Source organism: Coregonus lavaretus (genome assembly GCF_964263955.1).
Source record: "Coregonus lavaretus genome assembly, chromosome: 4".
NCBI classification, from domain to species: domain Eukaryota; kingdom Metazoa; phylum Chordata; class Actinopteri; order Salmoniformes; family Salmonidae; genus Coregonus; species Coregonus lavaretus.
Genome location: NC_139991.1, coordinates 53771061 through 53793121, shown reverse-complemented (window position 1 = coordinate 53793121; position 22061 = coordinate 53771061). Strand labels below are relative to the sequence as shown.

General features: G+C 42.3%; 1 pseudogene across 1 annotated transcript in view; it reads right to left on the bottom strand.

Annotated features, from left to right (window-relative positions):
* The window catches only part of LOC311128164 (transmembrane protein 132C-like), a 190420-nt pseudogene extending 175098 nt beyond the window's left edge, over window positions 1-15322 (bottom strand). Inside the window, exon 1 of the transcript in view lies at window positions 15274-15322. The product of the transcript in view is annotated as a transmembrane protein 132C-like (transcript). The remainder of the gene's footprint in view (window positions 1-15273) is intronic.
* Window positions 15323-22061: the final 6739 nt, after the last annotated feature.

Sequence of the window (22061 nt, the reverse complement as noted above, 5' to 3'; positions counted from 1 at the left end):
CTGTGTTTCATAATTTTCCTTCAATTCGCAAGAGGCTGAATGTATCTCACAGGAGAAAGCATCCGAGCGAGCCAAACAGCCTCCCGCTGTCTCTCTACGTGTAGGCCATCTATCTGATGCTGTCTGGTCCAAACGACTATGACATTGTTACTGCCCGTAGCATTGAAGGCAAGGGAAGCCAGCGAGCATTTTGCCTACCTTGATAAAAAAAGTATAAAAAAATTAGCCAATCAGCATTGCGCTAAACTGAGCGATCTCAACTGTGAATGGTCTTGGTGCACCAAAAAAAATTGTCAAGGGAAGCCACCTTGGATTCTGGCGTCACTCCTATCCAATCCCATTGAGAGCATACGTCATTGACAGAAAAACTTGAAATGTTGCATCTCGTTGTGTTGTTGTCCTCCAGTGGCTAGCTAGCTAGCTAAAATTGTCCCTTTCCTAAATTAGCTGGATGGAGATTTGGACTTGTGGTTTTACCCACGCACCGCTACTGCCAATGATTATAACGGCGATTCTGATCCAACCATTAATTCATAAATTGCCGTTTCTCTACAAGTAGGGTGAGTCAACATGTTTTTCTACTTGCACGAACGAACGCACGCACACACACACGCGTGCATTGATTGATTGGACTAAATCGTTTTTGGTATCTTTTAGTTGTCACTGTATTAGACTAAGCAGAGGTGATTTGATGATGTTGAAATGTTGAAATGTTGAAGTTGAAATAGTGCTGGAGGCAGCTCCAGTATTCTTTGCGACTTGCGGTAACTCTGTGGTTCTAAATCAATAGTTGTTTAGTGGTCAGAAAATGTCGGAAACAATAACTTGCTTAACCGTGCTGTAGGTCATGTAACTGTCTGTTAGTGTACATGCAATATGCTTTGTGGACTTCACTGGACAGAGGTTGCTATCCAGTTTTGTGATAATACAAAGGTGTGGTTGAATTTATTCTGCCACTGTGTCTTCTTATTGTCTCGGCCTTTAGGCCTATATATCACAGTCGCAAGGCATATGAATTAACAGCTTATAGCTTTTTTGGGGGGTGGGGTGGGGGGGCTTGGCTTCCCCAGTGATTTTACCCACGCACCGCTACTGCCTTTAATAAATGCATTTCAAGCAATTCTACATCATTTTACATGACTGGAGACTTTGGCAGAATCTTTTTGAATACCACACAAATGATCGAAATGACAGGCTATTGACACTGACAAACTGAGAATCTGAGATCAATAAAAACTACCTTGTGTTGAATCCATCAATAGCCTAGGCCTAGGTGTGTGGAGACATATTGTAGGCTACAATATGAGGAGGAAATTATAGTCCTAAAATTGCTTTCCAGTTTCACTGACTCACCCAATAATGCGCAGCTCACTCACCGATGATGGCCGATGCATTCGTGCCAAAAGCCTATCTCTTGTTTTACTTTGTAAAACAATATTTGGAAGTTTATCAAATATTTTGGTAACCTACAGCATACGGATTAGAGTCTTCTCTTTTCAGCATGAGCCATTTGCTTTCCAACCTGTGTTTTTTGATATATTGTGAAAGGCCTGTTTTGTCTGCATGCTGTTCACTGACAGATTTGCCGCGCGTTCCCGACTGTAGGCTATGAAACCACCCACAAGTCCACAGCACCACACCTCAGCACTCCAACCCAGAGCTCCACAGCCACTCAGCCCATTGTTTTGCTTTCTCCCCAGGGCTCTCTTTCCCAATGCAGAGTGTGTGTTTCCCAGGTCATCCCCCTCATTCAGCCAAAGATGAGATGGCTTTGGGGTCATGCTGTGCCCTCGCCAGGGTCGCCTGTTGAGAAAAGTGTGTGTCGCATGACTCCAGATCTATGAACAGAACTCATACTGTGAGCTGTGGGATGGAGACTCCCCATCTCCACTAGCACCACTGTTACTGTTGTAGCTGTTACACTGTACAGTAGCTGCTGCTGCTGCCAGAGAGCTGACAGCTCCCACTGTTCACTGGTCTGGATATGAGATGAGTATTGGACATATTCTGGGTGGTCTCTCAACACCACACACTCACACACACACAGAGACACACACACACACACACACACACAGTCATCACACTATGACAACACAGAGAGTGTTCAAGCTGAGTGAGAGGGTGTGTGTTTACTTTGTGCACACAGACATACTACTGTTTGTAAATATGTATGCTTGCTTGTACTGTACACATGTGTGACTCTCTATAGACTCTATAGACAATTCTCTGTGATTGTGAGCCCCACGTCCATTCAGTCCTGTCGTCTAATGCCAATTTGTTCATTAATCGTCATGTGTAGCGCAGCACTTATAACACATTTACTGTGGAGAGGGATAGAAAGAGAGTGATAGAATAGAAGAGGGATTGTAAAAAATAGTCTAGATTCAGTGGAAAAGCCCAATCTGCCATATTCAATATTTACAGCACGCCAGCGGAGACAGAAAGCGAGTGAGCCCTACAGCCAAAACCAACCATTTGCGCCCGCTGCCTCGCTAATTGGGCACATTCGTCTTTCATTTATCACTGGATTGAAGTGCAGGAATAGCTCCAAAAGCACACAGCCGCCATCTTAGAATAAGTTTACTGAGTGCCGACCAAAATAATTGAAAGCGTTCTACAGCTGGCTCTGCCGCTCAAGATATGGGGCGAAAAGGGCTTTTCTTGTGTACTTCTTGTTGGTCGCTCTAAGAGTATTAGAGCAAAAGAGACAGACCAAGAGGAAGTGAGATGATTGATTGAACAGTGAGTCGTTGAGGAGAGAAAGATGGGCTGGATGATTGCTCTCCCTCAATATGGCCAAAATACCAGCACTTTACTGTGCTTGCCATGGGTACATCGTCGCCAGCAGTGTTGGGTGGCTGATATCTTAAGTGGCCAGTAATGGTCTGATGGAGGTACTAGCCAGGATTCAGTTAGACTGAATGGGAGCTGAGTGCACATTCTATCGGAAGAGTGGATGGATGCCAAGATCATGGTGCTTTTGTACATTGCCAGTCTCATGTAGTGTTTCAAACCTGTGGGCACAACATACACTTTACTACATGCCCCCAACCCATACTCATTTTGTAGCATAACATAATTTATTTCCACTTTAAATATACAGTTCCACAAATACTTTATCTAGAATTACCAAAATTAGTCATTTAAAACGCTCAGTATGCCTTAGGACCAATTGGCCCCTATCAAAATGACCTTTTAAATTCAATAATTTCATACTGACTATCACAGGTATAGAATCTGACATGAATGTATTTAAATTAAAAACCTAATTAGTCAATTAGCATGTGTCGGTAATGGAGCAAATAGGAGAGGCGGCTAAATTGCTCAGAGCAATTAAAGCTGTGAAATTGCATGTCCAAACAGCAGCGGACGGCGAGATCACACTGGGAACATGATTTAAAATAATTGCTCCTTATTATCGGGGAAATAATCCAGGGCCTCATGGGGATTTTGGGCACTGAGCGAACGAGAGGGGAAGAGGAAATGCGGCACAATACGCAGTGGAATGGAAAAACAACAAATTCAATCATTTTTCTAAGTATTCTTCAGTGTATGTTCCCCATAACCATAATATAATATTCTGTTGTATTCTGGGCTGACTGGACAGAGACTTGTTAACACTGGGAGAGAGGCTGAAGTATGTCTTAATAAAACAAATCATATAGGCCTATACCCTCACAGTGATACACACAAGGCAGGAAGAATGTTGCCCTGGAGGCAACTCTGCAGAGTGGTCACTAGCTGGCCAAGCCACAAAGCAATACAATCTGATTTTAAACCTGACCCTAATGCCTAACCCTAACCTTAAATGAAGGCCAAAAAGCTCATTTTTGTTTTCATGAATTTAAACGATAAATACATTTAAAGCCAATTTTGACTTTGCAGCTGGCCCATCTAGCGGAAATCGCTCAGCTCTACCTCCAGGGCAAGATTCAGGACAATAAACGTCAACCTGCCTATATACCACTCCCGCCCCCTTCTCTTCTATCTCAGTTTAGGCTGTCTACAGGGGGTCACGTGGGGCCATGTGGTGCTCTTATGTGCTGGGGTAGTGCTGGGGCTGTTTCAGATACAATCTATCCAGTGGCCACATTCCATCAGTCGATCACTGCTCCTCAAATCGATATCAGAGCGAAGCCAGAAATATTTATTAAAGGAAGGAGGAAGAAGCAGATTTCGTAGTTTGCCTATGCAGGAGGCTGAAATTGGCGTGTTTACAAACCTGGATGGACTCAGTTAATTAAGATGAAACGATTCAATTCTGGTGAGATTGAGCAGCGATTGAACCCATGCTGCACGTGGAGACCGCTCTGATTAGCAGTCAAGCCAGCGCGTTCCAATACATTTTAATGCGAGAAAATATTCCACTTTTTCAATTACACACCCCAACAGCCCCCTAACTACCAAAACCAACTAATTTGCATAATTGAAATATAATTACAGTGTGCTGAAAACATAGTTCTGTTGTGTTTATATTACAATTGTTTTCATTTTGCCTCCAGTTTTTTTCTATGGTTGAGATGGGGGGTGGGGGGGGGGGGTTTCTCCTGAAATGGATATTTCTGAAATCAATCTTTGAGGAGACGCCTCAAGGTCAGGGAACGGGTCAAAAGAAAACTTTGAATCAGAAGAAAATAGTTAATCTGGTCAGAATCATTTCGAACAAGGTAGTGAGGCTCAAACATTTACAATTACTGAGAGAAAGTATTTTTCACAGCCCTCTCACAATATTTTCAAACAACTAACTGCTCCGGGCATGTTTCAAACTTCTTTATAGGCTGGTCCCTCTTCTCTCCTGCTTTTAAAGATTAGCCTGGAGAGACGGCATATTCCAGTATGTTAGACAATAGACAGAGCAGATGGTTAATATATTGTCTTATCTATACATGGCTCATTCAACAGCTGCTTAGCATTTGCACTCAGCATCATGCCGGTCATTTCCACTCAAACAGGTGTGAAGGTGACCTGTGTTCACCTGGCTCCCAGATGGTATTTACCCATCCTCTAGGTGTAAAATTACCCACAGCTGGGTCCACCACCCGCCACTAAACCACACTCTGGAAGTCAAATGTGTGTGTTTGTGTGTGTGATTGTGCGTGTGTGTTGTTGCAGTGTATTTACATCTGGTTGTGATGAATAGGGACACACTCAATCAGTTCACATGCATGCACAAACACATACAAACAAACATTAATCATTGCCTGTTTAGAGCGGCCAGCTTCTGCCCATGATGGACTTACTTCCCCTTGAATAGCAAAATCAACCTGCCTCTAGCATTCCAATATCCCACCACCTCAACACTACTTCATCAGAAAGCTGTGATGCCAGGAGCGAGACCTGCACTCAATAAAGTGTTCCATTAATTTCATCAAAACTAATAATAGCATGCTTGCAATCCTCTTGCTGAGCCAGGGAAGCAGTGTACAATGAGTTGTTGCTGGCCTAAATTATCATATAAAGAGGAATAAAGAAATGTATTGCATGCCGTTCTCCAACTTTTTTCCACATAACACTGCTGCATCAAAGCAGAAATCAATTTATTTTTGACTGTGCGTTATTGAGTCACTGCATGGAGCCCTAGTTTATGAAGATGCACATTATAATTAGTCTACAAAGACTCATTGAATATTCAGCATTCAGCACTCCAGATACATCACATGATTCCTGGGACATTGTCCTGGGACAATGAAAATAGATGAGAAAATAATTGAAGTTTGTGTTGCTGGATGATTAGCAAAGTAGAAAGCCCTATTCACATTCACCCTACATCTGACTGCACTTCATCTTGCTATATTAAAGAAATTACAGTGATAATTATAGATAATGCGTTAATTTATAGATAATGCGTTAAAATGCGTTCACATTTATCAGGATCTAAGCTTCAGCCACTGTGAATGTCTCTCTAGTGTAGCTGCATTTGAGTCTCTTTTTAAAGGTGTTATTAGTTCTCTTTTGTCTTATGAAAAGCAGGCTTTGTCTGACTGAGTAAAAAAGGTTTTCTCCCTGCTTAAACCCAGCAGTGTCACAGCAGTACAAAGCAAAGAAGACAGTCAGGCCCAGTGTCAGTATCATGCCACAAGCAGTGCAGCCCATCTCCCTGTGCCAGCCCCGAACCCCAAGCCCCAAGCCGTGGGAAAGTACTGCTCGGATTATCTCTAGAATACATTGTGCTGAGCAAGTGTCTACTTCAGAACACGTCTGAGTCCTACTGAGCACCCTGTAATACTAGACTCGGAGGGCTGAAAAAGCAAGCCTTCAGCCTCCTCCTATTCCACTAGCCATTTAGCAGTGGAGCTATGCTTGCCAGACATATAACAGTCCTAGTCCTACAGTCAAACACAGCTGGTGAACGAGAATACCCTTTTACTAATGTATTCCCCAGCAAGTCGATCACGGATTTCTTCATTTAGCCCAGTTCTATCACTGGGCTCCCATAGTCCCTTAGCTAAACAACATGGCAGAAGTTCCTTCCACATTCTACCACAAACACATCCCACATCCATCCACCATATAGGACCAAACCACAACCAGTGGAGCGTTCTACAGCACGCTCATCTATTCAGCATGAGTCTTTGATCCACCCTTTCCAGCCTACAGAATTACGCAGCACCCCTCCATCCACCATCTGATGTTGAATAACGAAGTGACCCATAATTTTAGTCGAGCCACAGGGAGCCATTTTCTAGCTTTGATTAGCAGCCATGTCAGGGTGCTGTGTGTTGTGGTGGTGTGAGCTGGGCCAGAAATGTCAGGTCATCAGATTCCTCACTGCCTGCTCCACGCACACTCAAAGGGAGGGAGCGCAAAACATCAGCTCTAAATGTAATTCCAATCTGATCAGCTCACCACAGAGTAAATTAATCAGATTTACATATTTTTTTACATTTTAGTCATTTAGCAGACACTCTTATCCAGAGCGACTTAAAGTTAGTGAGTGCATACATTTTCATACTGGCCCCCCATGGGAAACGAACCCACAACCCTGGCGATGCAAGCGCCATGCTCTACCAAGTGAGCTACAGGGGACATATGAAAGAGGTTACAGTTGTACAACAACAGAATGAAAATAGTGCTAATTAGCCGTACAGAGGTGATAGAGTTTCTCAGCGTGCACTAATATCTACCTGGGTGAAGGCAAGGTGTGGATTTAAGGAAAACAAAGCAACGTTTACCAGCACACCTTGTGAAACCTAATTACAAACTGGAGATAGTGGGAGTAATAACATCAGGAGTATTCTCGCATAGGGCTGGGAGTAAACATTTTGGCGTAAAGGTACGGCGTCTTTAGAGTTCGTTCTGTGGTGTATATCATGGCACGTCATCAATATGTTCTCTGTGTTCATCTAAAAATTATTTTAAATGTTTCCTCTGTGTAGTGCACGCCAAAGGACTTTTCCAATGTGTGTTCTCTGTGTGATGGGTTTGTTTGATGCCAATCTATGTTTCCTTCTATAGTAGGACGCTGTGCTGCGTTCTGTCACATACTGCCTTGCCTTCATTCCACAGCCAGGTCATATGGAAAGCTGTGCCTGGACAGATGGGCCCTAATCTGTGGTCTGCTATTGTAGCCTGATCTGGATGAAGACAGACACACAGAGCCTTAATAACACATCTACAAAGAAACACTTAAAAGCCCAATGCAGCCGTTTTTATTTCAATATCAAATCATTTCTGGGTAACAATTAAGGATAAAATATAAACAAAAACAGCTTTTTAGACTGTGTGGGAGTGGTCTGAGTGGGGAGGGGAAGGGCATCAAAGTGCTGGAGGGGCCTAATGGGAGAGAGGTTATTGGCGGAGAGGTTTGGAACTCTTTGTCATTGGTATATTACAACTTAGACCGGTTTCACATTGACAATAGCAAAGGGACATTTTTGAGAGGTTCTCGAGAGGTATCGATTCTCGAGAGACAATACTGTTGTGTAAACTTGAGAAATTATCACGTCTCGAGCACTACCTCCGGAGGTTGTGCACGACACTCGCCCAACAGTTGTCCCCTTCCGAGCCACGTAAAACTAAGGAAGCCCATTGGCGCCACCATTTAAGAAAAAAAATAGATAGGCCTACTATCTCAAGAAAAATGTATTATGTAAGTCAAACAACGTAAATTAAACATTTTTAGATAGTATATCACACAAATATATATATTTGTTTTTTTTTTCACTTGTAAGATTGTGTGCTGATTTCAGAGGTGGCACTAAAGGTCCCAGGCTGGTGGGGGGAAATTGTTTTCCTGGGGCCCAGTGTTTTTCCTGATCTGGTAGGCTAACCTAACCAGGTAAAACTCCAGGTATGACTCAACATCTCAACTCCCCGGTGAATTATACCCACGTTTTCAGTCGCAATATGCTTTTACCACATGTAGCCTAATGATTTGCATGATATTGATCAAATGAAGCATGGTTTGATGTAATGTTGTAAGGTAGGCCTACTGTACTTTTATCCTACTGTACTTTTATATTCATATTAGAGGGGTAATTGTTAATTTTTGATAGACTTACATTACTTGATGAAGACATGTTGTTTGCTTTAGTTAGCAGTAACTCCGCTTTTGTCTTGAAGCTAAAATGTAATGTGTACAGACAATGAAATAAACCCTTTAATTTTCTGCACGTGCTTGTGAATTGTTGCATTATTCAAGAGTTTAATATGGTTTTGTTGCAATAATTAAGAGTGTATGCCTATTATAGTCTGTGATGCTTAGCCTCCTGTCTAGTGGCTACTGTGACATTTACAAGAACATCAACCGAACCCTCTCTTGGCTTGGGACATTCCCGTCGCTAATGTGAATTGAAAAGTGTATGTATATTTTATGTAAATTGAAATGTTGTGCCGATAACTCTATTCAGTGAGAATAAACCCTTATACCGCCTGGGGATGTCACCAGGCAAGCCAACAAACTCCACCCATGCAAAACCTGCTGTATATTGTATTTTCAACCAGAAGCTATCAGGAAATAACACTGATCAAATTTCATCAGCTATTGTATATAATACAAAACACAGGAAAAACAGAATTTAAGATTCCAGTCAAGATCTACAGGTGGGCAGAGCCATCCACCATGATGATCAGGGTAATGAAACCCCTCTCTAAAACGCCCACCTCGGGCTGAGAGAGTGAGACCAGAGAGGACCACATCAGCCTTGGTGTCCCCCTCATCAGTTACCCTAAACACATACAGCATTCCACCCATCACTGAAAACCCCTGCCGTTCTCCTGAGAAGCAGAAATGCTGCATTTATGGAGATTACATGCACTGGTAAAGAGAGCCCAATTACCTGCCCCAGAAAGCAAAGTAGCCCTTGGAGACCCCAGACCACAGCCTATACAGCCCCAGACACAGTCAGCCCCACTGATCCACTCAGACCCACTAACCCACTCAGACCCACTCAGATCCACTGACCCACTCTGACTCGCTGACCCACTCAGACCTGCAGCGAAACAAAGGGGATTTCATGGCTCAGTTTAAATCCACAGGCTTTGGCTGCGTCTCGGCTCCCCCTATGTGGACCTTTTAAGAGCTGATTTATCCTCCATTACTAAGCGCTGGGCTGGTCCAGGCAGGGCTGGCTCCAAGCAAGTCGACAGCAGCAAAGCTACTTCAGTGCTTAGTGGGGATCCGGCAGGAGATCGGCCAGTGAAAGAACAGCTCAATGAGATACATTGGAAACCACTATAATTGTCCTGGATGAGAGACAGGAACACACTAAGCATTGATCAGATCACAGAAAATACATAGATCAGGAGTGATCAGTTTGTGGTCAATCTGGGGACCTGCCTTGCCAATGCCATAGGCTCTTGTCACGTTGACAAAATGTTGCGTGAACATCTAACCTTCCCTGATTGTGGAAAAGAATAGAATATAAATGTACTCATGTTGTATGGTGGTGTGTGGACAGGCCACAGTGGTTCGACAGCCACTATGGAGCAAAGGAATACAAGACGAGGGAGCAGCTGAAAGAGGAAATTGTCGGGTTGGTGCTCAGCGAGACGAGAACTGCCTCCCTCGCTTTGTCCTTCGCGTCACTGGAGTCAGCCTGGGAAGGAGAGGATTGCCTATTCCTTTTCCATTTCCATTCGTTCTGCTGGAGCTCCACTCTGGACAGGGGAGGGAGAGGAGGGGCGAGGGAGTGGAGGACTGGAGGGCAGGGGAGGAGAAAGGGTGAGGGGGGTTGCAATACCATCTTATCAGGGATCACAGACTTCGTCTGCAGAAAATAATCATGTAAATGATGCATGGGTCAGCAGGATTTTCCAATGACTGCCGGATTCCACTCGCCACTCTCTGCCCACAGAGCAGCCAACTACAGCAAGTACTTCAGAAGAGAAGGAGAATGGACGAAGTCGAGATGTGAGAAGTAGGTTGAAAGTAAGGACTTGGAGGTGAAGCTCTTGATTCCAGTGTTAGATTATGTAATGAACTGAGGCCCGCTTTCATTTGTTCAACACAGTGTCCCATTGAAGAGGGAAAAGTCTTGCTAACACTGTTGACTTCCTCCCCATTCAAATTAATGGACACAAAAACAAATACACTCACATGCACGCACACACACACACACACACACATTCACATAATAATATTGTCAAAGCCTGAACACTTTTTCTCATTCCCTGATGAAACCTATTTCACTGCAGATCTCATTTTTCTGACAAAATAGGGAGTAGCGACTGGCCTCCAACACATACAATGCTAACTAGAAATAGACCAATATGAGTTTTCCTAGGGGAGATAGACATTTTCTTGAGCCCAGACTGGCCTTTAGCGTGCACATCGATCAGCATCCATCTCTCATTCTCATATCCAATGTACTCTGCTGAGCAGTAAACACAGTACACACAAACAGTATAGGCTATACCAAACTAAAAAGGCATAGCACAAAACTAACTTTAATGGGTATGGTATGGTATTGTTGCCAGGAGTTATAGGGTTCAATGTAAGTCAATTGAAGAAAGAGCTGTTTTGAATCCTTCCCAGATTTTAGAAAGCATTATTTATCACCAGTCACATGGCACACCCTAATATATATTCATTATAGGGAAAGGTTTGTCAGACGGTCAGAGAGTATGTTATTCAGTAAATAAATGCTTCAAGCATTCCAATTAATCTACCCATGCTCCAAATGCATATACACGGTTCAGTTGGTTAACACGTAAGAATGTAGGTTTATGGAGTAATTCCTATTTCTAATATTGTTCGTATTGGTGGAGCCTTCAGCAATGTTTACTGCACCTATTGAGGCAGTGTTGCTGAAAATTGGTTAGGGAATTGCTTCTTGGTTTGGGAATCACATTTTTTAAATTGTGGAATAACCTCCCTTGGGTCCCCGGTTCAATTCCTGAGCCTCTATTAAGTTTGGAATTAAAATTCACCTGTCTACATTTTCCGCCTTGGTATAAGAATGTGTGTGGAGTTTTGTTTTGCTAGGTTGAACTTTTCAAGGTGTTTTTCGTTTTTTGTTCCCTTACATTTGATGAACTAGTTGGGGAATTGATCAATGGTAAATAGCTCGGAGTTAACCCATTCCGAGAACAAGACAATCAGAAAGAAAGAGTATCTCATCACCGGTGTTCCACAAAAACAGACCATAATTTCATGCCAGCTTTCAAAACCATTCAAGCCATTATCAATAACATGGTCATGTTGTTTGATGCCAGATGCCCAATAACATCCTGCTCTGTGGGGTGGATAGCATTGAAAACCAGCTATGCCTAGTTGTTATGGGACTGCTGACATACTAGCTCACCACAGGATATGTGTACGTACAATCCTGCTTGATTGTACTACTTCTACTTGGAAAATAATTGAAATCTGTCTCCTTCAAAATAAAAACGTATTCTAACGTGTTCCTCTAAACCTCAGACATTTCACGTAAAGTCAAGGTGTTAGTCAACCTCGACAGGGAATTCAAACAAGGAAAGACAGAAGATGGAAAAGATCAACCCCCTCAGAGATTAGAGCTGCCAGTGGAGGAGAGATTGGCTAATGTCTCCCTGTCTATAACTCCTGATTTGGTAGATGTGTGGGGATGTGTGGTAAGTCTTTCAACTAATGCTCTGTTAGCTATGCTAATGTCTCCAGACCTCCTGTGATGCGTTCTCCCGCCTGGCGGGCTCTGATGTTGTTTGCCCACTGAGATGAGTGCGTGGGGAGCAGCGTGGAGCTTCCGAGCTCCCAGCCCCATCCGGGGGAGATGTGTACCATATTCCCAATGCTCCCCCACTCCCTCCCCGACTCCCAGATCTCAGACAGAAACCAACAAAGTCTCTATTTCATCTTACTGCCTACTAACATCTAACCCCACTCCATTCCCACATACAGTGGGGACCGAAATGATTGACACCCTTGATAAAGATGAGCAGAAATGACTGTATAAAATAAATAATTAAAATACTGAGGTACTGTATATGGTATGCAAAACAAATGTGGGAAATTATATTTGTTCATACTAATACAGTTGCTTTTAACAAGTTATATTTTTTTTTCTCAAAAAGGTAGAGGTCAAAATGACAGTATTGACACCCCTGTTTTCAATACCTTTCAATACCTCACCTTGCAAGGATAACGGCACTGAGCCTTTTTCTAAAACATTTTATGAGTTGGAGACCACATTGGGAGGGATGTTCGACCATTCCTCCAAACAGAATCCTTCCATATCCTTGATATTCTTTGTCTGCACTTATCGACAGCCCTCTTCAATTCAAACCACGTTTTCAATGGGTTTCAAGCCGGAGACTGAGATGGCCATTACAAAATGTTGATTTTGTGGCCAATTAGCCCATTCTTTGTAGATTTTGATGTGTGCTTGGGGTTATTGTCTTGCTGGAATATCCACTTGTGACCAAATTTCAACCTCCTGGTAGAAGCAACCATGTTTTGGGCTGAAATATCCTGGTACTGGGTCAAGTTCATGATGCCATTGACCTTAACAAGGGCCCCAAGACCAGTGGAAGCAAAATAGCCCCATAACATCAAAGATCCACCACCATATTTTACAGTAGTTATGGGGTTATTTTCCACTCATGCATCCTTATTTCACCGCCAAACCCACCACTGGTGTGCGTGGCCAAAGAGCTCTATTTTCATGTCATCCAACATTAGTAAACGCCTGGAGTTTGCTAAACAGCATTGACACTTGGATTGGAACAGCTGCTTTGGTCAGATGTACCTCTGATCACATTCGTGTGAAACAATGAAGACAGATTTTTTTTCTCCTCTGGGTTTATTCATTGGCGTTTCTAGGAAAGTGAATGACACACAGTCTACACAAATAATGACACACAGCTATACACAAAGTAAATCCCATACTGTAGCTAGGCCCTTGGTCATGTAATTTTACTGTAGTACATATTACTGTAGTGAAGGCATGAGCTGGCGCACACCCAGAGAACATTATTTAGTGTAGAGATGCTGACTAACTGTGAATAAACTGAAGAAGGCACAGTGATGCCGAAACGTTTGTGGTTTCTTACCCAATAAATTACTGGGAGTTTATACTCCCTCTCCTCCTCTTTATCTCTACCTCCCCGACAGGTGAATGCTATGTCTAAAAGGTCCATCGCATTAAAGTAAAAATCAATTGTCCTTTAAAATCTGATGTCATTTTCAGGGTTTACAGTAATCAGCAGAGCACAGTAATACAACTAGCAGCAGAAAACAGGCTGTGGAATCAGCATTGATTTGAGGAGGAGCAATCAGATTAATGTACTCAGCCCTCCTCAAGATGACCTGTGTTTCCATGTTACGATTCTTATAAACTGTTCTATAACATACTGGTCCTATATGTGCTGGTGCAGTGAATACCCCAGCCACTGCTGCACTCTTCCTTATGTTTTTACACACCATTCCTCCCTACTGCAGCTCTTTATATATATAATGTTTTTTTTGTCATTTAGCAGATGCTCTTATCCAGAGCGACTTACAGGAGCAATTAGGGTTAAGTGCCTTGCTCAAGGGCACATCGACAGATTTTTCACCTAGTCGGCCCTGGGATTAGAACCAGCAACCTTTCGGTTACTGGCACAACACTCTTAACCACTAAGCTACCTGCCGCCTACTTCACACTGCTGCTCCCTAACCATAGAGTCCTATAACATGTACTGCTTGTTTTACTCTACTGTTCAGTCAGGTTTATAGTGCCGACCTCTGGTCTTCTGCAGTGAAATGGTTTGTGTGTGTGTAGGATTCTAATCTCAGAAAGAGACCACCCAGCCCCCAGAGCTCCTCTACCCCTCAAGGGAGAGCCGTCTGTGGAACTGGGCCAAGACATCCCCTGAGGCTCCACACACCAGGAGGCAGAGAGCCAGCAGGACAGAATCCATTCAGCCCTTTACCTTTAAGTGAACTGTCCAATGATGTTTTGGTACTTGACCTCTCCCACCTGCACACATATGCAGCACACACTCACACACACACACAAACAAACAGGTACAACCACAGGAGTACACACTGAGAAGATCCCTAATACATCACACTCTCTTTCCCCACACACAAATGCTGTGTACTGGCACACACACTCTCTTCCCAATTGCAGGCTTTGGCAAGCAGCCATGCTGAGTACATGCCCAGACTCCCTCTCTCAGCCCAGCATTAGGTATATAGAACATGACTGGGGTTCAAAACCATGGTGGGACACACCTGCAACTATGCTAAAACTATGTCAAGTACTATTCACAATCCCCATAATCCAAACCAACCTGTCCTTGACCCATAGCCTAGAATATTACACATATAGAGTTTAGTCACTACCAATGACTAACACATTATTTCTTCCCTCTATATCCCTGCCTTGAGTACAGTCATTCCCATTTCTTGTATAACATCTCACCACTCCAATTGGTATTTCATATTGCAATTTAGTTATCCACTTTCCAGGAGAAAGAGCAAGAGATTCTCACATTTCTGTTAACCCATACCTATTCTTAGCCTTGTTCATGATGATGACTAACATTAAGATTATACATTAGAAAAGGATGTCAGAGAGATCATTGAGAGAAAGTTGATGTGATTGCTACTAACTAGCAATTTAAATAGTGTCTATTAAATAGCAATTAAATAGTGGCTATACTGGATATGATTGGATACTGATCACAGAACACATAGGAGATTATTCCCAGAAAAAAACTGATTTAAATATGATGTGAATAGTTTTTGCAGAAGGCATCGCATCTCAATGAAAGACAATTACAGTGTGTGACGCGCACGGAAATTGCGCTGAAATTGCAGTATAGCCTATTATTCTTATTAATAAAAGTGGGACTAGGAGAATTTCTCACCTCCGCAAAGAACGACCACGGTAAACCCCATTGTGCAGAGTAGAGCCATCTTCCCTTCCGGTGATTCAGAAACTTCCACACGTACAAAAAAGGGAAAAAAGGTGGGACGGCTCTGGTCCCTACCGACGCTCCCGAGGAAAGGTGCCACAACTTTGCGCACAACTTTTCTCTTGTCTCTTTCAATAATTAACAGGATACACGTTTTCCATTAATTACACATTTGATGTATCTCCTCAGTACAAGTGCTGAAAGCTGACGAAAGTCCTACAGTCAACAGCCATCCCTGGCACGACAGGTACCCAAACAGTGCGAAATGTCTTGGTGCTGAGGAGGGAACTGAGCAACTCCAGGGGAATAACGGTCCGTGCCAGTATCCAACCCTGATGCAATAAACTAGAATTTATCCTTAACTAATTTGTTGATTTAATAAATGTAAGATTTTAATGGCCCCGGTTTAGAGAGTTACCGAGTGTAGGTTGTATTGACCGTTGCGCAGACTATGATTCCTACATCACCAGTTGAACCGCCCAACGCTGGTCTTTGACATGACACGAGAAACGGTGCGCCCAGATTTTTCCGATTGGTGCATCAGTGCTCTCCACATCAGACCCTCGCACGCTGCACCACGTTATATTTATTGGCCACCTGTATTGTAAAGAATAACTCATGAAAACTATCTTCAATTTAGAATTAATCAAACATCATTGTCATGTTATAACATTTTCCTCAATAGACCTAGTCCATTTTTCTTTTGCGCGTGGTAGACTACAGTCTATAGGATACGGCGAGGGTCCCAAACAATGCATATAATTCCTCCATAAGAATAATTTCCACGTTTTCAACAGATGTTCAGCGGGAAAATGCTATTGTCACAGTATAGGCTAAGATGTTATATCCGGCTAATGTGTCCAGCTAAATTCTGATAGAGTAATTAATTTATTTCGCTCTCTGAGATTAATCAATATGAAGGTTGGGCTATCATAAGATTCCATCATTCTTTTAATAGTTATACTTTTTGTGTGTACAATAAGTGAAGAAAGAGTTGAATTAATCTCGTGTTCCTCTCACCCACTCTGCAGCTATGGCAGTGAGTGAGTCATGATCAGCGCGCTCCCAGAGAAACCGAATGGGATGGAACGCTCGCAGGGCTGGATTGGCAAATCTTTAGTAGGAGGCTTCACTTGCAGGCAAATTGCACCGACCCCTACCATATGTAGGCTAATTGCCAACATCCTTGAAATTATTGCATTCATATGAATTAGTAGGCTATAAAATGTTATAGGGTTATGATGATAAGCTTCCAGCAGAAACACCTTTCTGCAAAACATTGCCTGTCATTTGCTAAGGCCCTGAAATAGAAAAAGCATGTGTTAAACAGATTGACATCCAGAAATGATCACTTTGCAATGGTTCCCTTCACCTCACCTCTCTGGTCATTTTGAGAATAATTATAAATTGTCATGACAACCCCTCTATTTTCCATCCTACATTATTTAGAGGCTATTCTCTCATCAATTCAACGCAGATCAGCTATGACATACGCAAAATTAAGTCCTTGTAAAGTTGCATACAACCTGTTGGGTTGATCTCACAGTTTACAGTATGGAACCTTCATAAGAATCAACAGTGCCCCCTATAGGATCTATCATTTTACAGACATTGACATCAACCACTGGGAGCTGTCTTTTCCCTTAGATCAGAAACAGAAGTATTTTTGTTTCTTGTAATGCAGCTTATGTGGCAACAGTGGCATTATATGATTAAAGAGCATAGTTGAATCATGACTGCTAAAGAGACTGGAATGAAAGATTAAAAACAAGCTAACACATATTGTATTACAATTACATTCCATAGAAGAGAAAATATGTAAAGATTGTCTGGTCAATTTGATGAACAAACCCCATGACAATTACAACCAGTGGTTTAGCAGAGGGCCTACATCACACAGTATATCTCTCAGTAGGCTAAATGGAGTGTAAGTGGTTTTACTAAACATGAAACACAGGACCGTCACAGGAGGAATGACGTGTGTGTGTGAATTTGAGGGGGAAAGTTTTATTTTCTTTCCTATGCTCTCCCTCCCCTCTCATCCCTTCCATCTGCCCAGGGGCATTTACGTAAGTAGACTTAAGATGTTAAAAAAACTAGGCTTTCATTCATTGTTTGCACAAACAACTGAGTGGTTACCTTACAATATTGTCCATTACTGTAATGGTCACCTCACATCAAGAGAACTCTTGATCTGATAAACATAAATGGTTTGTAGTGGGAAATGGTTGTTGACTGTGAAATCACATCCAAAAATAGTGCTTGAGTAAAAGTCAAAAAGTATTTTGTTTTAAATATACTTAAGTAGCAAAAGTAAATGTAATTCCTAAAATATACTTAAGTATCAAAAGTAAATGTATTCATCTTTTCAAATACCTTATATTAGGCAAACCAGATGGCATGATATTTTTATTTTACGGATAGCCAGGGGCACACTCCAACACTCAGACATAATTTACAAACTAAGCATTTGTGTTTAGTGAGTCCGCCAGATCAGAGGCAGTAGGGATGACCAGGGATGTTCTCTTGATAAGTGTGTGAATTGGACCATTTTCCTTACCTGCTAAGCATTCAAAATGTAACGAGTATTTTTGGGATTCAGAGAAAATGTATGAAGTAAAATTTTTATTATTTTCATTAGGAATGTAATGGAGTAAAAGTAGTCAAAAAATATAAATAGTAAAGTACAGATACCACTAACAACTACTTAAGTAGTATTTTAACTTAAGTACTTTACACCACTGACGAGTCTTTACATGTAAGGCAAGGTTACTCATCTTGCAAGCATAGTCAAAAAATAAATACACAGAGAAAGAAAGAAAGAAAGAAAGAAAGAAAGAAAGAAAGAAAGAAAGAAAGAAAGAAAGAAAGAAAGAAAGAAAGAAAGAAAGAAAGAAAGAAAGAGCACACACATGTAACAATGTACGCTGGGAGTCGGGAATCAAGAACAGGGAGTGCATTTAATGATAAATAAAACATGGAACAAAACAAGAGTAGCGTACAGACAGGAACAGAGTAACAGAATCAATAACGTCTGGGGAAGGAACCAAAGGGAGTGACATACAGTGGGGGGAAAAAGTATTTAGTCAGCCACCAATTGTGCAAGTTCTCCCACTTAAAAAGATGAGAGAGGCCTGTAATTTTCATCATAGGTACACATCAACTATGACAGACAAATTGAGAATTTTTTTTCCAAAAAATCACATTGTAGGATTTTTAATGAATTTATTTGCAAATTATGGTGGAAAATAAGTATTTGGTCACCTACAAACAAGCAAGATTTCTGGCTCTCACAGACCTGTAACTTCTTCTTTAAGAGGCTCCTCTGTCCTCCACTCGTTACCTGTATTAATGGCACCTGTTTGAACTTGTTATCAGTATAAAAGACACCTGTCCGCAACCTCAAACAGTCACACTCCAAACTCCACTATGGCCAAGACCAAAGAGCTGTCAAATGACACCAGAAACAAAATTGTAGACCTGCACCCGGCTGGGAAGACTGAATCTGCAATAGGTAAGCAGCTTGGTTTGAAGAAATCAACTGTGGGAGCAATTATTAGGAAATGGAAGACATACAAGACCAGTGATAATCTCCCTCGATCTGGGGCTCCACGCAAGATCTCACCCCGTGGGGTCAAAATGATCACAAGAACGGTGAGCAAAAATCCCAGAACCACACAGGGGGACCTAGTGAATGACCTGCAGAGAGCTGGGACCAAAGTAACAAAGCCTACCATCAGTAACACACTACGCCGCCAGGGACTCAAATCCTGCAGTGCCAGACGTGTCCCCCTGCTTAAGCCAGTACATGTCCAGGCCCGTCTGAAGTTTGCTAGAGTGCATTTGGATGATCCAGAAGAGGATTGGGAGAATGTCATATGGTCAGATGAAACCAAAATATAAGTTTTTGGTAAAAACTCAACTCGTCGTGTTTGGAGGACAAAGAATGCTGAGTTGCATCCAAAGAACACCATACCTACTGTGAAGCATGGGGGTGGAAACATCATGCTTTGGGGCTGTTTTTCTGCAAAGGGACCAGGACGACTGATCCGTGTAAAGGAAAGAATGAATGGGGCCATGTATAGTGAGATTTTGAGTGAAAACCTCCTTCCATCAGCAAGGGCATTGAATATGAAATGTGGCTGGGTCTTTCAGCATAACAATGATCCCAAACACACCGCCCGGGCAACGAAGGAGTGGCTTCGTAAGAAGCATTTCAAGGTCCTGGAGTGGCCTAGCCAGTCTCCAGATCTCAACCCCATAGAAAATCTTTGGAGGGAGTTGAAAGTCTGTGTTGCCCAGCGACAGCCCCAAAACATCACTGCTCTAGAGGAGATCTGCATGGAGGAATGCAACAGTGACAGTGTGTGAAAACCTTGTGAAGACTTACAGAAAACGTTTAACCACCTGTGTCATTGCCAACAAAGGGTATATAACAAAGTATTGAGAAACTTTTGTTATTGACCAAATACTTATTTTCCACCATAATTTGCAAATAAATTCATAAAAAATATTACAATGTGATTTTCTGGATTTTTAAAAATCATTTTGTCTGTCATAGTTGACGTGTACCTATGATGAAAATGACAGGCCTCTCTCATCTTTTTAAGTGGGAGAACTTGCACAATTGGTGGCTGACTAAATACTTTTTTTCCCCACTGTACGTGACAACACATAATAATTCCCTTACAGTGCCTTGCAAAAGTATTCATCCCCCTTGGCGTTTTTCCTATTATGTTGCATTACAACCTGTAATTTAAATTGATATTTATTTGGATTTCATATAATGGACATACACAAAATAGTCCAAATTGGTGAAGTGAAATGAAAAAAATAACTTGTTTCAAAAACGTCTAAAAAAATTAATAAAGGAAAAGTGGTGCGTGCATATGTATTCACCCCCTTTGCTATGAAGACCCTAAATAAGATCTGGTGCAACCAATTACCTTCAGACGTCACATAATTAGTTAAATAAAGTCCACCTGTGTGCAATCTAAGTGCCACATGATCTCAGTATATACAGTGAGGGAAAAAAGTATTTGATCCCGTGCTGATTTTGTATGTTTGCCCACTGACAAAGACATGATCAGTCTATATTTTTAATGGTACCTTTATTTGAACAGTGAGAGACAGAATAACAACAACAAAAATCCAGAAAAACGTATGTCAAAAATGTTATAAATTGATTTGCATTTTATTGAGGGAAATAAGTATTTGACCCCTCTGCAAAACATGACTTAGTACTTGGTGGCAAAACCCTTGTTGGCAATCACAGAGGTCAGACGTTTCTTGTAATTGGCCACCAGGTTTGCACACATCTCAGGAGGGATTTTGTTCCACTCCTCTTTGCAGATCTTCTCCAAGTCATTAAGGTTTCGAGGCTGACGTTTGGCAACCCGAACCTTCAGCTCCCTCCACAGATGTTCTATGGGATTAAGGTCTGGAGACTGGCTAGGCCACTCCAGGACCTTAATGTGCTTCTTCTTGAGCCACTCCTTTGTTGCCTTGGCCGTGTGTTTTGGGTCATTGTCATGCTGGAATACCCATCCACGACCCATTTTCAATGCCCTGGCTGAGGGAAGGAGGTTCTCACCCAAGATTTGACGGTACATGGCCCCGTCCATCGTCCTTTTGATGCGGTGAAGTTGTCCTGTCCCCTTAGCAGAAAAACACCCCCAAAGCATAATGTTTCCACCTCCATGTTTGACGGTGGGGATGGTGTTCTTGGGGTCATAGGCAGCATTCCTCCTCCTCCAAACACAGCGAGTTGAGTTGATGCCAAAGAGCTTGATTTTGGTCTCATCTGACCACAACACCTTCACCCAGTTCTCCTCTGAATCATTCAGATGTTCATTGGCAAACTTCAGACGGCCCTGTATATGTGCTTTCTTGAGCAGGGGGACCTTGCGGGCGCTGCAGGATTTCAGTCCTTCATGGCGTAGTGTGTTACCAATTGTTTTATTGGTGACTATGGTCCCAGCTGCCTTGAGATCATTGACTAGATCCTCCCGTGTAGTTCTGGGCTGATTCCTCACCGTACTCATGATCATTGCAACTCCACGAGGTGAGATCTTGCATGGAGCCCCAGGCCGAGACAGATTGACAGTTCTTTTGTGTTTCTTCCATTTGCGAATAATCGCACCAACTGTTGTCACCTTCTCACCAAGCTGCTTGGCAATGGTCTTGTAGCCCATTCCAGCCTTGTGTAGGTCTACAATCTTGTCCCTATCATCCTTGGAGAGCTCTTTGGTCTTGGCCATGGTGGAGAGTTTGGAGTCTGATTGATTGATTGATTGATTGCTTCTGTGGACAGGTGTCTTTTATACAGGTAACAAGCTGAGATTAGGAGCACTATCTTTAAGAGTAAGCTCCTAATCTCAGCTCGTTACCTGTATAAAAGACACCTGGGAGCCAGAAATCTTTCTGATTGAGAGGGGGTCAAATACTTATGTCCCTTATTAAAATGCAAATCAATTTATAACATTTTTGACATGCATTTTTCTGGATTTTTCTGGACTGATCATTTCTTTGTCAGTGGGCAAACGTACAAAATCAGCAGGGGATCAAATACTTTTTTCCCTCACTGTATACACCTGTTCTGAAAGGCCCCAGAGTCTGCAACACCACTAAGCAAGGGGCACCAACAAGCAAGCAGCACCATGAAGACCAAGGAGCTCTCCAAACAGGTCAGGGACAAAGTTGTGGAGAAGTACAGATCAGGGTTGGGTTATAAAAAATAT